A 15,883-nucleotide genomic window follows, 5' to 3' on the forward strand; every position below is an offset into this window, starting at 1 on the left:
ATGTCAAAGATTTCAGGCCTATCAGCCTTCTCCACAGTTTTTATAAGATTCTGGCTAAAGTTCTTGCTGAGAGAATGAAAGGAGTGTTAGGAGATGTCATCTCTAACAATCAAAGTGCTTTTGTCCCTGGGAGGCAGATGCTTGATTCGGTTCTCATTGCTAATGAATTAATCCGCTCAAGAAGAAGAGAGGGTGTTCCAGGTTTAATTTGCAAATTAGATATTGAGAAAGCTTATGATCATGTTAATTGGAGGTGCATTGATTTAGTTCTACATCATATGAACTTTGGGCAGAAATGGAGAAATTGGGTTAAAGTTTGCACATCCTCTCCCAAATTCTCAGTTCTGATTAATGGCCAATCAGCAGGTTTCTTCGAAAGCTCTAGGGGGATTGAGGCAGGGGGATCATCTGTCTCCTTTGTTGTTTATCTGTGTAATGGAAATTCTCACCCTTTTTTGTAAGAGAGCAGCTGAAGATGGCAGTTGGGAAGGCTTTGCAATTTGTCAGGGGGGGAGAAAAAGTCAATCTTCTTCAGTTTGCTGATGATAACTTGTGCTTTATGGATGCTTCCCCGTCCCAGTTGGATCTCATGCTTGGTATTCTAATTTGGTTTGAAGTGGTCTCAGGGCTTAAGGTGAACTTGAACAAAAGCTCATCATTCCAGTGGGGCATGTCTGTAATTTAGTAGAGTGTGCTGATGTTTTGGCCTGTAAGACTGATTTCCTTCCTGTGAAGTATTTGGCTCTCCTTTTGGGGGCTAATTGGCTCTCTCCCTCGATTTGGGATCCAGTCATTGAGAGAATGGAGAGAAAACTTTCCTCTTGGAAGGCAAAATACCTCTCCTTTGGAGGGAGGGTAACCTTGATCAAAAGTACTCTCTCAAATCTGCCAACCTATTTCTTATCCCTTATCCCTATTCCAGTTGGAGTTGCTAAGAGACTAGAACAGCTTCAGAGGAATTTTCTTTGGAGAGGCTGGGAGGAGGATAGTAAGGTGCATCTAGTTAATTGGGACCGAGTCTGTCTCCCTAAAGATGCAGGTGGTCTTGGAATAAGGAAATTGAAGAGTTCTAATACTGCTCTCTTGTGCAAGTGGATTTGGAGATTCTCGACTGAGAGAAATGCTTGTCGGAGATCTCTTATTGGTGAAAAGTATGGGACCGAATGGGAGACTGGAGAACTAGAGACCCCCTTCCAAATTGGGGTAATTCCTTGTGGAAAGGTATTATGAGGTGTTTTCCTATTTGGGAAGGGATTTCTGTGACTGTCGGTAAAGGTGATAGAACAAAATTCTGGAAAGACAATTGGTGTTTAGAAGGTCCCCTAGCTGGATCCTTCCCTCACATTTTCAGATGTGCAGTTAATCATGAGGCTACTGTGGCTGAGTACTTCTCCTTGAGGGAGAACTCAGTTTCTTGGCTCCCTCTCCTAAGGAGAAATTTGTTTGATTGGGAGCTGGAAGATCTCTTGGAGCTGTTGACGAATCTTTGTAATCAGAAGATGATGTTCTTGAGGAGGATAAATGGTGCTGGAAATGGAAGAACGATGGAGTTTTTTTCTGTGAAGTCCATGGCTGATAGATTATGTAGTGTTGGGCATTCTGATTTCCCAGCTGCTCAGATCTGGAATCCTATGAGCCCCTCAAAGTCTAACTTCCTGGTGGGGATGGTGGCCCTTGACAAATGTCTCTCAAGAGCAAATCTGTTGAGAAGAGGCATTCCAATTTTGGATCCAAATTGTGTTCTTTGTGGGACTGCCGCAGAAACTACAGAGCATTTATGTCTTCATTGTCCGTTTTCCTTTCAGATTTGGATGCATTTTCTTCAAGCTTTGGGTGCTAAGTGGGTCATGCCGAGATCAGTTAAGGAGCACCTCTGTAGCTGGAAGTTGAAGGGTCTGAATAAGAGAGGAAAGATCATGTGGAAGACAATCCCAGCTGCTGTTCTGTGGTCCATTTGGACTGAGAGAAATAGTAGAATTTTCTGTAATAGGTCTAAGGGTCTTGATGTTGTAATTCAGAGAGCTGTGGGTAAGCTGATCTCTTGGATTCCATATCTGGGGAATTCAGGGATCTTAGCCTACCAGTATTGTTTCAATCTTGTTTCTGGTGGAATCTGTAATCCCAGACGCTTTTCAGACTGCCTTATTGGGTCTGAATTGCTGTTTGGTTTTTTCTGTGTTTGAATAAATTTTACTTTACCTCTTCCCAAAAAAAAAACAGAAACTTTTATTAGTATAATAAGATACAAGAAGGAGGGGTAAAAACTCTTAACCCTCCCAATAAGTACATTTCATGATTGCTGGATTACAGCAGTCGAAGAAGAAGAGAAGAAGATCTGAGAGAGGCGGCATTAACTCTTCAGCCGACCCAACAAGTTTATATAGATGATTATAAAATAATTACATGAACAGACTAGAATGCCCCTGATTAGTGATGGGACACCTAGACAAATAGAACAATTAAAACATTAAACATGTTTGGGTCCAATAACTAAAGGCCCAATAACTAATAACATAAGACACTAATAAGACTAACTTAAACACTAATAACAGCCGAACCAACACTCCCCCTCAAGCTAAGCATGGATGTCAATCATGTTTAGCTTGCCAAGTAAGTCTGAGAACTTCGTTGAAGCTAGTCCTTTAGTTAACACGTCTGCAATCTGCATCTCGGAAGGAGTATAAGGAATGCAGAGTTCTCCTGAGACAATTCTTTCTCTAATGAAGTGCCGGTCAATCTCAATGTGCTTCATCCTATCATGTTGCACTGGATTATTTGCAATGTTGATGGCAGCTTTGTTGTCATAATACAGCCTGAGAGAACACTCGACTTTTACCCCGAGCTCACCAAGAAGGGTTCTAAGCCACAATAGTTCTGCAACACCATGGGCCATAGTTCGATATTCAGCCTCTGCACTCGATTTGGCAACCACATTCTGCTTTTTACTTCGCCATGTAACCAGATTTCCTCCAACAAACGTGCAATACCCAAAAGTAGACTTCCTGTTCCCAATAGAGCCAGCCCAATCTGCATCAGTATACGCTTCAATTTCAATTTTGTTGTGTTTTTTGAACAGAATTCCTTTTCCTGGGCAAGTCTTCAAGTACCTGAGAATTCTTTCCATTGCTCTCATATGAGGAATCTTTGGAGAGTGCATGAACTGGCAGACTACATGTACAACATAAGCAATATCCGGTCGAGTGAGAGACAAATATATCAGCTTGCCTACCAGTTTTTGGTATCTTTCTCTATCAATGTAGTCCTCTCCAACTGATTCCTATAGACCATGGTTCTGCTCTATTGGAGTATCTGCTGGTCTACACCCCATCATGCCTGTCTCCCCTAGTAGGTCAAGGACATACTTCCGCTGACATATATAGATGCCCTCTTTTGATCTAGCAACTTCAATTCCAAGGAAGTATCTAGATGGCCCAACTCTTTGATCTCAAACTCAGAAGCCAAGAATTCCTTTAAACTTTTTATCTCTTCCAGATCATCCCCTGTAATCACCATATCATCCACATAGACGATTAACACTGTAAGTCGGCTATTTTGTTTCCTCATGAACAAAGTATGATCTGCACCACTTTGAGTGTATCCCATTCTTTTCATGGCCCCACAAAGTCTCTCAAACCAAGCCCGAGGAGACTGCTTAAGGCCATATAATGCTTTCCTTAGTTTACATACTTTCCCATCAAAGCCATAACTTGGTGGAGGACCATAAATACTTCTTCACGTAGATCACCATTTAGAAAAACATTTTTTACATCCAACTGATGTAGCTCCCATGAGAAATTTGCGGCCAATGACAATAAGACCCGGATTGTGTTGAGCTTCGCGACTGGAGCAAAGGTCTCTTTGTAGTCAATCCCTTCATTTTGAGTAAACCCCTTTGCCACAAGTTTGGCCTTGAATCTTTCAATGGACCCGTCCTCCCAATGACAATAAGACCCGGATTGTGTTGAGCTTCGCGACTGGAGCAAATGTCCCTTTGTAGTCAATCCCTTCCTTTTGAGTAAACCCCTTTGCCACCTGGCCTTGAATCTTTCAATGGACCCATCCTCCCTATGCTTTACAGTGATCACCCACTTGCATCCTACAGTGCTCTTCCCTTCTGATAGCCTCTTTCCATCTTGGATCAGACACTGCTTCTGAGTACCTAGTAGGAACATGCATTGAGGAGAGAGCAGACACAAAGGAATAATAACGAGGAGATAAACATGAGTAAGAGACAAATTCATCAATGGGGTGTCGGATAGTACAAGAGCGGGTAGACTTACGAAGAGCAATAGGGAGATCCAAATCAGAAGTATGAGGGATGGGATTACCTGAAGTTGCTGAGGCAGATTGATCCGAGTCCGATTGATTGCTGCCATGAGTTGGAGGGTCTTTTTTCCTTCTGTTGTAGGTGATTCTTATATCTTTCTGTTGCTTATTGGTGTCTCCAGTTACATCTGCAGCATCAAGAGTGGTAACAGGAGTAATGGGAGCCTCACTAGGTTCACCCGAGATGCTACAACTAGGAGGATCAGGAGGAGAGGATGGAAGGCCCGAAGCAGAGAGAGGCACAAAACAGGAGGGGGAAGGAGAAACCAAAGAAGAATCCTTTTCCATCCCACTAGTCACCCCTTGAAGAGGATTCTGGGAAGAATGAAAATAGGAGTGAGACTGAAAAAATATCACATCTTTTATGACATACTTCTTCTTGGTGATGGGATCATAACACTTGTAACCTTTCTGGGTAGGAGAGTACCTCAGAAAGATTCCTTTTGTAGCCCTAGGATCCAACTTGGACTTCTTCGGATCCTTAACATGTATAAAGCACACACAACCAAAGACTCTAGGTGGAAGAGGAAAATCTGGAAGATTAGGGCAAAGGACAGAGAAAGGAGTTTTCATACCCAACACCTTGGATGTAATCCGATTTATCAGATATGATGCGGTAAGGACAGCTTGAGACCAGTAGTGCTTGGGCACCTTGTGCTGAAATAATAAAGCCCGAGCGGTCTCCAATAAGTGTTTATTTTTGCGCTCAACAATCCCATTCTATTGAGGGATACTAGCACAAGATGACTGATGTATCATGCCAGCATCCTCCATGAATAGGTTCAAGGATCTTTCAAAATATTCCGCAGCATTGTCTGAACGGAATTGCTTAATCTTCTTGTCAAATTGAGTCACAATCATTTTACAAAATGCCATGGTTATCCGTGGCACTTCATCATGTCCTTTTAACAAGTAGATCCATGTGCATCGTGAATAATGATTAATAAAACTAATAAAGTAACGAAAGCCATCCATAGAAACAAGGGGTGAAGGGCCCCAAACATCAGAATGGACCAAATCAAAAGGAGCTTGAATTTCATTACTAGAAATTGGATAAAGGGTTTTACATTGTTTTGACAACTGACACACTTCACAAACTAAACTTTGACTTGAAATACCCTTAAATAATTCAGGAAACAACCCTTGCAATGATGAAAAAGGTAAATGACCTAGCCTAGCATGCCACAAGTGTAACCTAGCTATTGACTCCACATTATTCTGACTACTGGTTGCAGATGATTGTAAGGCCGAACTTATGTCTGCATTAAAATAGTAGAGACCTCCACACTCATAACCGCTCCCAATTGTTCTCTTCGTCAATCTGTCCTGAAAGATACAATGAGTAGGAAAGAAAGTTACACTACAGTTTAAATTCTTGGTAAGCTTCGAAACATATAAGAGATTGGAAGTAAGATTGGGAACATGTAGAACAGACTTAAGAGAGAGGTTCTTGCTTAGGTCAACTCCCCCTTTCCCCGAGATGGTGGAGAGAGAACCGTCAGCAACCCTCATCTTATCTTGGCCAGACATCAATTGGTAAGAAGAAAATAAAGAGGACATGCGTGTCATGTGGTCAGTGGCACCAGAATCAATAATCCAAGAAGTAGAGTCAATAGAACTAGTTGTACTATAAGCAGAGACAATACCTGATTTGGCAAGAGAGGTGGAAGCAAGAGAATTAGTCCTTAGATGGGTTAAGGCCCGACTAAGGACCTCTACCTCATCAGCAGTGAAACCCAAGGATTCGGATGTGGGGAAATTAGCAGTCTGTCCCATGGGAGAAGATGCAACTGTAGATGTGTTCTTTGAGCTATCACCACTGTGACTCGTAACATGATTCCCACTTGCTGTTTGATTCTTCTGGGGCTTCCTGTCTTTCCTTAAAGCAGCTGGTTTCAGACGAGGATAAAGAACCCAACAAGTCTCTTTTACATGCCTTTCACCACCACAATGAGAGCACTTAAGATGCCTCTTGTCTGAATGCTTGCTCCCCTTTTGGTTTGAAGAAATTAGGGCTGAATGTTCAACAGGCTGTGTTTGAGTGTCAACTTGCATCTCTTTCCTCCTAACCTCTTCATTCCTTACTAGATAATAGACATGATGTAAATCTGGCAGTTCATCCCTTCCCAAAATTTGAGACCTTATGCTCTCAAACATTGGGTCTAAGCCAGCCAAGAACTTAAAGGATCTACCCTCCTCAATCTGTTTATCATGCCTCTCCTTGTCTTTTGCATTCTCCCAATCAAGAATAAGATGGTGATCGAGTTCTTCCCATAATCCTTCTAGGATTGCAAAATATGTTGCAACTGTCATGTCTCCTTTTCTCAATGCAGCGATGTCTTGGTTCAACCTATAAATTCTGGCATTGTTCTTTCTCTGTCCATAAGTTTTAGAGACTTTCTCCCAAATCTTAGCAGCATTCGGAAAGTGTTGAACAGTCCTGGCCACTCTTGAAGTCATTGAAGCGAGCAGCCAGGACATAACAGTAGCATTTTCCCTACGCCATACTGCATATTCCGCACTACCCACTGCAGGTTCCTTCTTCTGGACTGGACTGGACTTTGATTTCTGCTGTAGTGGACTGTGACCAACTGTACAAACCGAAGTAGGACCGTCGAAGTCAGCCCTTCCACCTAGATCTGTTCCACCCAGATCTCTCTTAGCAGCCGAATGGCTACTACCTGCTGTAAGGTGTCTAGTAGGGCATCGATTTCTGGAACAAACTCCCCTAGGGCCCTACCACCAGGGGAAACCCTAGATACAGACCTTGCTGTGCTCTACGGTCAGCCCTAGGGTTTCTTCACAGTGACCAAGACAGAAAAGAGATAGGAAGAGAAAGGAAAGAAAAGAAGGGTCAAAAGGTTGCGGCTGTAATCAGACAAACGAACCTTGCTCTGATACCATATTTGCTGGATTACAGCAGTCGAAGAAGAGGGAGAAGAAGAAGAAGAGAAGAAGATCTGAGAGAGGCGGCGTTAACTCTTCAGCCGACCCAACAAGTTTATATAGATGATTATAAAATAATTACATGAACAGACTAGAATGCCCCTGATTAGTGATGGGACACCTAGACAAATAGAACAATTAAAACATTAAACATGTTTGGGCCCAATAACTAAAGGCCCAATAACTAAGAACATAAGACACTAATAAGACTAACTTAAACACTAATAACAGACGAACCAACATTTCAGTTTACAATATTGCCCAGAAAAAGTTGACTCTTCCCACCCCTTGTTTGGCCAATGAATCTGCCAAGGAATTGGCACTCCTCTTAGTCCATTGAAGCTTGACTTCCATGTTTTGAATAATCTGTTTAACTTTCTTTTTCTCATTTAGAAATTTCCACAAACTAAAATCGTCCTTCTGCAGCCAATTGATAGCCATCTTAGAATCACCTTCGACCATCAGTTTTCTGATATTCAACTCTTGGGCTCTTTTTACCCCTTCCAAAACAGCCAATATTTCAGCCAATTTGGGAGCATGTCTGGGTGGGGGACTCGTCTTTGAAAGAATAGTTTCCTTGTATTCCCTTTCGAGGTTTAAATATGAGCTTGTATCCATTTTTCTGGTTCCTTCTCACTCTAGTTATGGGTTGGAGTGGGATTTGGGTTTTAGAAGGGGTTTCAAAGACTCTAAATTGAAGAATATTTCGATCTTGATCCAAGTTTTGGGTGGGGTGGTGTTATATCCTTCCAGGGTGGATAACCGAATTTGGAATTTATCTACCTCTGGTGCTTTCTGTCGTGCCTCATCCTTTAAAAGATCTAGTTCAATCCTCCGTTGGTCTTGGGCAAAATTTTCCAATCAAGGAAGTTTGGGGTAAACCAATTCCTCCTAGGGTTGGATCCTTTTGTTGGGAAGTGTTCTTGGAAAGGTACAACACTTTTGATTTGCTTCAAAGAAAAAGACCCAATTGGTGCTTATCCCCGAATTGGTGCATCCTTTGTAAGGCTAATGGTGAGACTAGCTATCACTTATTAATCTTCTGCCCCTTTGTTTCAGTTACTCAGGATTGGTGTCTCTCTTTGTTTGGTTGCAGGTGGATCCCCCCACCAAATGTACAAATTTAGTTTGCTGCTTTTTCAGTCAGGTGATCAAAGGAGGGTAAAATATTATGGAGATGTGCAAGAGCTGTGTTTACTGGACAATTTGGGAAGAAAGGAACCAAAGAATTTTCTCTGAAAAGGAAAGAAGTAAAGAAGCCACCAATGAAACCATTACTGTTAGAGTGGTTTATTGGGTGAAGTTTTTGGGCACATTTGAGGGTATCTCTGTAGATGGGCTGCTTAGAAACTGGAAGGAAGTGGCTAATTCTGCCCTTCTCAAAACCTTGGTGTATCCACTTTGGTCCCCACATATGTTGGTTTCACTAAATTGGAGGTAGCAGTGAAGGTAACCTCTGTCCATCTGGAGTTGGAGGCGTTTTTAGGGATGAGGAAGGGAAAGTTATTACTTTATTGTCGGGCTCTATTGGTGTAGGTGACTCACTTAGAACTTAAGATCTTGGTGGCAATGGGAGGGGTAAAAAGAGCAAAGGAATTGAATATCAGAAAAACTGATTGTTGAAGGTGACTCAAATCTGGTCATAGGTTGGTTACAAAAAGATGAGAATGGAATCTGGAAATTTTCCAATGGAAAAAAAGTTTAAATGGCTGACCCAGGAAATGGAGAAAGCTTGTCACAAGCTGGGAAAGGAACAGAAGGCTCTTTGAGGATAAGGAAAAGGGCATTGAGTCACCTTCAACAAGGGGTGAAATGGTAGTGTTTTCAGTTGGAAAGCTTGTCACAAGCTGGGTCCTGACTCTTCCAGACTTTGAGCAAATTAATAGTTCAGAGTTGGTGGAAAACTTTTGGGATATTCTTAAGATTCGAGCTTGTAATGCGATTTCTTTTTTTCATTTGGACCAAGTGTACTGGTGTGTCACCTTGACACCTAATCAGATTGTACTCTCTTTTTTAATTTTAATAAAATTTTATCTTTACTCTTAAAAAAAGTATATTTTGGGCTTAGTTGTAAGCTAAAATTGTGCTCGGGGAGGGTTAAGAGAGTTTACCCATCTCCTTATATTCTTGCATCTGTTTCTTTCTTTAAATAAAATTTTCTGTTATTGTAAAAAAAATCACTAACAATAAGCATATTATGCTGAATTTTTTTTCCATGTTTTTGTAACTTTACACACACAATCACATATATAGGGACTACAGGACAGGGGTGGTTAGTCCTACTTGAAAGAATAAAAGAAAAATGAAGTTCCCGCAGATAACCTGTAAAATGACCAAATTACCCCTACTTATAGAAACACAAAAATAAAGAAAATTCAAAAATTCCAATTTAATTTATTTCATTCCTACATTAGGATTCTTTAGGATTTGTATAACTCCAAGCTTACCTAGAAAACCAAAATAGTGGTTAAGACCACTTTTGATTTGATGCTGTTCATCTTATTTTTTGGTAACTATGTCGATACCACTTTGATAGCTGTTGGAAATTATCACTCACTTGAGTCTCTTATGCCCAACAGGCTAGGATTGCACTTGAACGGAGGAGGTTTCTTAAGAATGCAGATGCAGTCATCCGTAGACAAGCCATGCGGTCAAACTTGGCTCATGAAATGACTGCTGAATTTCGTGGTCTATGTGCTGAAGAGGTAGAGGGTAACTTCTTGACATTCTTTAAGGGCTTGAAGGCCTATGCTGAATTTTTTTATTGGGACATGTTGTTGTAGTAATTGTACTTACATTGGTTTTTCTCCTTATCCTGGAAGTCAGGCTTATTTGCAGCAAGAGCTGGAAAAGCTACAGGATTTGAAAAACAAAGCAAAGTTGGAGGGGGAGCTATGGGATGACAATGTTTCTGGTTCCTTAGGTCAGAATTCACATTTGGTCTCCAAGGCAACTCACCTGTGGGAGTCTCTATTATCTCGTAAGGGTAAGTAGTCAACCTGTACTGTTCTTTATGAATATGCCTTATTTTCTTATGTCCTCTGTGTTGTCTGTCATGAAAGAACATGGCCAATCTGGTCATTTAGGATTGTTGTATCATGGAAGTCTTTCAAAAGAGATTCCACTTGGCAGTAAGAAGGTTGTGTGACACTTTTGCTCTTTTATTTGGTTAGAATAGAACACATTACTTTTTTATTTGACAAGTAAGAACTCATTACTGTTTACCAAGTATACCTTCTTCATACCTCTTTGTTACACACGTGCACATAATCCTTGTTATATACTAGTCAGGTGGCATGTGTAGTGTTTTAAAAGTGAGAGGTACAATGGAAGTGCAAGGGATTTTAAACAGCTGAGGTGCAAGGTGCAAGGTGCAAGGCAAGGCATGCATCCAATTAGAAAAAATAAAATAGAAATTTTGACATATATGAATATGAAAACCTGGATTCTATATCAAATAAAAAGAACATAAACTTTCATAATAACATAAGGTAGCAATCCATAACCATATTACATAATGAAAGATTGATAATTCCTATATCAATGAAATGCCATAATCCAAATACTACATGGGAGACATATAAATCCATGATGCCATTAAGTCGGTCAAAATCAAAATTTAAAGTTTCAGAAAAACTATTGAATGTAACTAATGAAAAACTATAGAATAGGTAAATCATAGTGAAGGAGGAGGAATAGGTGTTAGTTTCTCCATTGGGTGGTATCAGTGCTTCAAAAGCGCAAGGCACAAAAAAGGCGCAGGGGCCAATTTGCGTCCGAGGCACAAGGCACAAGGCGAGGTGTTCGCCTTTTTGAAGCAAGGCGCAAAATACAAAAAAATGCTAAAAAATAAAAAAAATGTCAGAAAATTCAAGAAAAGCCAAAAATTAAAAAAATGCCAAAAAATAAAAATAATCAAACATAATATTAATAAAAAATATAAACTTAAATTTTAAAATATTTTTTTTAAAAACCTATTAACTAAAATTGAAATACATAAACATAACATGTAAAGCATATTCAAATGAGAATTTAAAAATAAAATCAAACATATAAAACATTTTCAAGCATGTAAAACCCACAATCTCTTTTTTTCCCCAATTGCATTAATTCAAGTAGCTAATGTGATGTAAAACATATTACATTCCTGATTCTATGAGCCACCTTTGTGCCATGCCCCTCGAGGCAAGCCTGAACAAGTCCATGTTAGGGTCTTAAATTCTTAGTTCTCACACAAAAAATAATGATTTTATAATTTTAATTGCTTTTTAAGAAGATATTCTATTAGGATGAATGAATGAACAACATTAGCAAATAGGGCGTTCTCAGCACTTGCTCATCGGAGCGGAGTTCATTCATCCTAATAGACTATCTTCTTAAAAAGCAATTAAAATTATAAAATCATTATTTTTTTTTTGTGGGAACTAAGAATTTAAGACCCTAACATGGACTTGTTTGGGCTTGCCTTGAGGGGCGTGGCATGGGGGTCAGGGGCGGAGCCCCCAACCCAGCTGCTAGGTTAAAAAAAAGCAAAAAAAATGTCAAATTTTCAAAAGGCGCACGCCTGGGCTGAGGCGCATGAAAGGGCTGCGCCTAGGACCTAGGTGAGGCACATACCCTAAAATGCACCTCACCTGTGCACCTAGGCGTGCCTTTTAAACCATTGGGTGGTATGTGGTGGAAGAAGTTAGAAATGGCAAGTAAGTTCACAGTAAAATCCTTTTACTTGGCTTTAGCCAAAGATCAGTTGGAAGAAGATCAGGTTAAATCAGTATGGGGGAACCCGGTGCCACCTAGAGTAGAGGCTTTTGCATGTCTGGTAGCCTTGGGCAGCATCCTAACTTTGGACCATTTGAAGAATAGGGGCTTCAGCCTGGAAAGTTACTGCTATTTATGTGGCTCAGAAGAGGAATCAGTTCACCACTTGTTCTATTCATGCAAGATTGCAAATTTCATATGGAATTTCTACTCATCCCTTTTTGGTACAGTTACTTTCCAGCCAAGGTCTCCAGCTTAGCTGTGTTCTTCTTGGCCAAAGATCTGTGGGAGCAGTAAAGCAAGAATAGTCTGGAGGTGCATCCCTTTTGCTGTGTGTTGGGTCATTTGGAACGAGAGGAACCGGAGACTGTTTGAAAACAAATTAAAAAATATTGAGGTGTTGGTGGCCTCCGTAGGACATTTTGTCTCAGATTGGGTTCTGGTGCTCCTTGAGGGTGAATTTTTGAAACGTACTTAAAATCCAGAATTGTAACAGTCATTAGTATGGCACTTGCTGATTTGTATGTCGAGGTGCCATCTTGTCACCTCCTTTTTGTAATCTTTTTCTATTAATAAATTTTTTGATTATTACTCTTCAAAAAAAGGAGGAATAGGTGTGGAGCTCAAGCAGTAAAAAAGGCAAAGGGAAAGAAGAGGAGTACTAGAGCCCTCATTACAGTGAATCCCTATTTAGAAAAGGAAAAAGAAAAGATTATATACCTATTGTGGATGTGGATCATATCAAAGTGCTTCAAGCATTCAACAATTCAAGCTTATGATACTCTTAATGTGTTTTTCCGTCTCCTAATTTTATCACTTTTTTTTTTATCAATAACACTTTCATTAACTCATCAAAAGAAGATTTACAATAGGAAGACAAACACACTTATCTTCCAAGAGCAACAAAGAACCTCAAGAAAAGAAAAGAAAAGAAAGACAAACACGTCTCCTAATTTTATCACTTTAGGTAGCTGATATAATGTTAAGTGTCTTGCATACCTAATTGTAGGAGCTTAGGGCCTTTGTAAATGTCAAGTGCTATTTGTGATTTTGGTCACTGTTTGTTCTGCTTAGGGTTAGGGACTGGATATTAGTTGGACTCTTGTTTCTTTTTTAGTGACCAAAACAAGACCCCCTCTTTCAGCTAGTGTTATGCATCTTCATTCTTCTTAAGACATGTCATCTTTCACAAAAGCAAAGCCAATAAGATCCTCCTTCCTTTTTTTCTTCCTCCTCATCCCCCTCCGGTGATTTAAAAGGCATGTCTGACTGCCTGAGGCGTGCCTAGGCGCATTTTAGGGTAGGCGCCTCGCCTAGGTCCTAGGCTCTGCACTTTCAAATGGCGCACGCCTGGTGTGCCTGATGCACCTTTTGAAAATTGTATGCTTTTGTTTTTGCTTTTTTTGAACCTAGCGGCTGGGCCGGGGGCTCCGCCATCGGACCCGACCATGCCTCTCAAGGCAAGCCCAAACAAGTCCATGTTAGGGTCTTAAGAGAGCATCATAAGTGAAAGAAGAGGAGTACACCTGGGCTGAGGCACAAGGTGTGCATCTTGGCACAGAAAAGCACACACCTTTTGAAAGTGGTGTCATTTTTGGTTCAAGTGAAGCACATGCCTTAAAAATGTGCTTTGCTTATGCACCTCAGTTGTGCCTTCTGAAACACTGCACATGCAAGAAAATTATAGAGAATGGACTAAAAATTTGGGATGGTCATCTTGATGTGAGGCCAAGGCAAGTATCAACAATGGATTTCGCAGTTCCTTTTGCTTATAGAATATCAATCACCCATCCACTTTTCTTTTCTTTCTTTCTTTCTTTTTTTTTCATTTGATGATTAACAATTGATTTGTATTCATCACAAAAACAATTGACTTGTATTAACATTGAAAAAATGTACGGCAAAGAGGAAATATCCTCAAGAGACCCAACTACTTATTACCACATCAATAAATTAGAAAACTTTGGTAATGAGCAATTGCATCTATAATTAAACTTGTTACACTCTTCTGAGATACCTACCTGTCTACCATACAAAATCTACAGACTCCAAAATGACCTGTGGCCATGAGATGAAAAAGCCCAGCATGTCTATAGACAACCACAGTAAATAAAGCCAACTACTACAATGGGTCACTATGTTAGGTGTTTATTTAAATGCTTTCTTCCTCCTCTGATAAGAATGTGATCAATTTGTGGTGGCATTTCTAGTCTTTTTCCTGTTTAAATCTTATTATCTTTAACGTTTACTTTGTACTTACAGGTCAACATGAAGTTCTTGCTTCAGGTCCTATTGAGGACTTGATAGCTCATCGTGAGCATAGGTAATTTTCTTCTGCTCTTCCTCTTTTTTACTTTCTCCAGATAGCAGTTTTCTACTTACCTCTTCATATGTAAGTAGTCCTATTTCTATCCAGGTACCGCATCTCTGGATCATCTTTGCTTGCGGCTATGGATCAAAGTTCTCAGGTTTCCTATTCCAATGTTTTGTCTAATCAATCTGGTGATCTGACTTCAGCACATGTAGATGACAGTGAATCAATGGATGAACCATTTGCCATTGTCAACAGGGAAAAACAGAAAAACAGCTTAGATTCAACTCAATTGCAAGTAAATGGTGAAACACATTCTTGGGTGGATGATAGAAGTGGAAAAGTCCATCCCACTGTTGACATAGCAGAAATTCTCAGACGTTGGGCACATGCTTTACAGCGTATTCACAAACAGTTACTTCATCTGGTATGTTATACTGTGTTACAATGCTGTTGCCACAAGAACTATAGTTATGCCTTTGTGGTATTATCTGATTCTTCTCATGTAAGGCTATGACTGATCAAATGAAATATCAAGGTTATGCTTGTTTTTTTCATGCTGCCATTTACACATGCTAACATGAAATTTCTGGAGTTGCATAAGTGGGAACCAATGTCACATACATCTAATAGCTCTCTACTTGGGTTTACAGTTTACAATGATGATTATTTCTGTATTTTTTCTGTAATTTTCTTCTTTTTGGAGTTTTTTTTTTTGTTTGAACGTGCATCTATTTTGTTATGCTTTTGAGTTATGGACTACTGTTTATAGGAAATAGTTGCGCTGTAGAGGGTTGCGTATTGATAGAGGCATGAGTTTGAACACATCCATTACTTGTATGGATACAAAAAATAAAATAAAGCCCCCCTCCAAAAAAAAAAAGAAAAAAACTACAGAAGTATTTAGCAACCAACGAGTTTTCCCTCCAATTATTTCTTCTCTCTGACTTTTGTTTCATGGACTAAAGTTTATGCCAAAGGCTTTGCCATGTATCTTGAATAAAGTGTTCTTTAGAATAGTAAACTGAGTACTAAGGTTTAATCTGAATGTTCTTGAAGTGGTAGGGTTAGTAACCGCTACCCTGCCCAAGGGTTGATTGTAATATTTCTGGTTTTCATTAACAAGAGAGAAAAAAGCAAACTGAGTAGTAAGGCTGCTACTATAATTAGGGAAAAGTTTCGATATAGGTGGGGTATAAGTCTGACATGGATTGCAGGAGCTAAATGTGGCCAATCTAGAGAGTTTCCTATCTGGATTAGCCACAAGATTCCTCCATGTTGTAGAAAACTGTGGGGGGGGGGGTGTTAGTGAGTTTACTTAAGTGACTTAATTAAGGAATCATTTTTCATACATCCACACACACATCTTCCTTTTGATCAGTTCTGTCCAGTTTCTACATTTTGTAAGCTAGTTAGTGTGAGAAGTCTCCATCAATATTTGTTATATGATGTTCCAGAAAATGTTACTACAATAAAGAAGTGATAGCTTTGTGGTCAAATGAATTGAAGTCCATATTGAAAGATGCTTTGTCTTAGATTGAT

General features: G+C 39.8%; 1 pseudogene across 1 annotated transcript in view; it reads left to right on the forward strand.

Moving 5' to 3' along the window:
* The window catches only part of LOC104592970 (AUGMIN subunit 6-like), a 39,226-nt pseudogene that overhangs the window by 20,621 nt on the left and 2,722 nt on the right, over nt 1–15,883 (forward strand). The window contains exons 5-8 of the transcript XR_016084052.1: nt 9,852–9,977; nt 10,099–10,258; nt 14,293–14,353; nt 14,447–14,768. The product of XR_016084052.1 is annotated as an AUGMIN subunit 6-like (transcript). The remainder of the gene's footprint in view (nt 1–9,851; nt 9,978–10,098; nt 10,259–14,292; nt 14,354–14,446; nt 14,769–15,883) is intronic.

Source organism: Nelumbo nucifera, chromosome 3, assembly GCF_055504915.1.
Source record: "Nelumbo nucifera cultivar China Antique chromosome 3, China Antique-T2T, whole genome shotgun sequence".
NCBI classification, from domain to species: Eukaryota; Viridiplantae; Streptophyta; class Magnoliopsida; order Proteales; family Nelumbonaceae; genus Nelumbo; species Nelumbo nucifera.